This window comes from Penaeus monodon, chromosome 25, assembly GCF_015228065.2.
Source record: "Penaeus monodon isolate SGIC_2016 chromosome 25, NSTDA_Pmon_1, whole genome shotgun sequence".
In the NCBI taxonomy this organism is placed as follows: domain Eukaryota; kingdom Metazoa; phylum Arthropoda; class Malacostraca; order Decapoda; family Penaeidae; genus Penaeus; species Penaeus monodon.
Genome location: NC_051410.1, coordinates 32,527,513 through 32,527,949, shown reverse-complemented (window position 1 = coordinate 32,527,949; position 437 = coordinate 32,527,513).

The following is a 437-nucleotide window of genomic DNA, read 5'->3' as shown; positions in this document are numbered from 1 at the left end:
GCAGAAGATGCAAAAAATACAAACATATAAAAGAATCAAAGAAGAAACCATAACGGATGAAAAATAATACGAAGTTAAGAGACTTGAAGATTAAGAAGTTTCCGAGAGGCAGACATTACTCATCAGTTCAGCTGCTTTCGAGTCGACCTTCGCGAGACGAATCGACTAAGTTCATCATCGCGAACTAAATCATAACGAGGTGTGTCTTCCTGAGGTGTTCAGTGATTAGGTGATTCATCAGAAGGTGAGCAGCGCTAGGTGACTCATCAGGGGGTGTCACAGCTAGAGGGAGAAATCAAATTAATGACGATGTTGTTGACGAAGATGGGAGTGAAAATAGAAACAGAGGGAGCGTTGTAGATGTAGTGGGTAAGGTAGTGCGGGTAGGTCGTTGGTGTAGTGGGAGTGATGTAGCAAATACACCGGTGGGAGATACA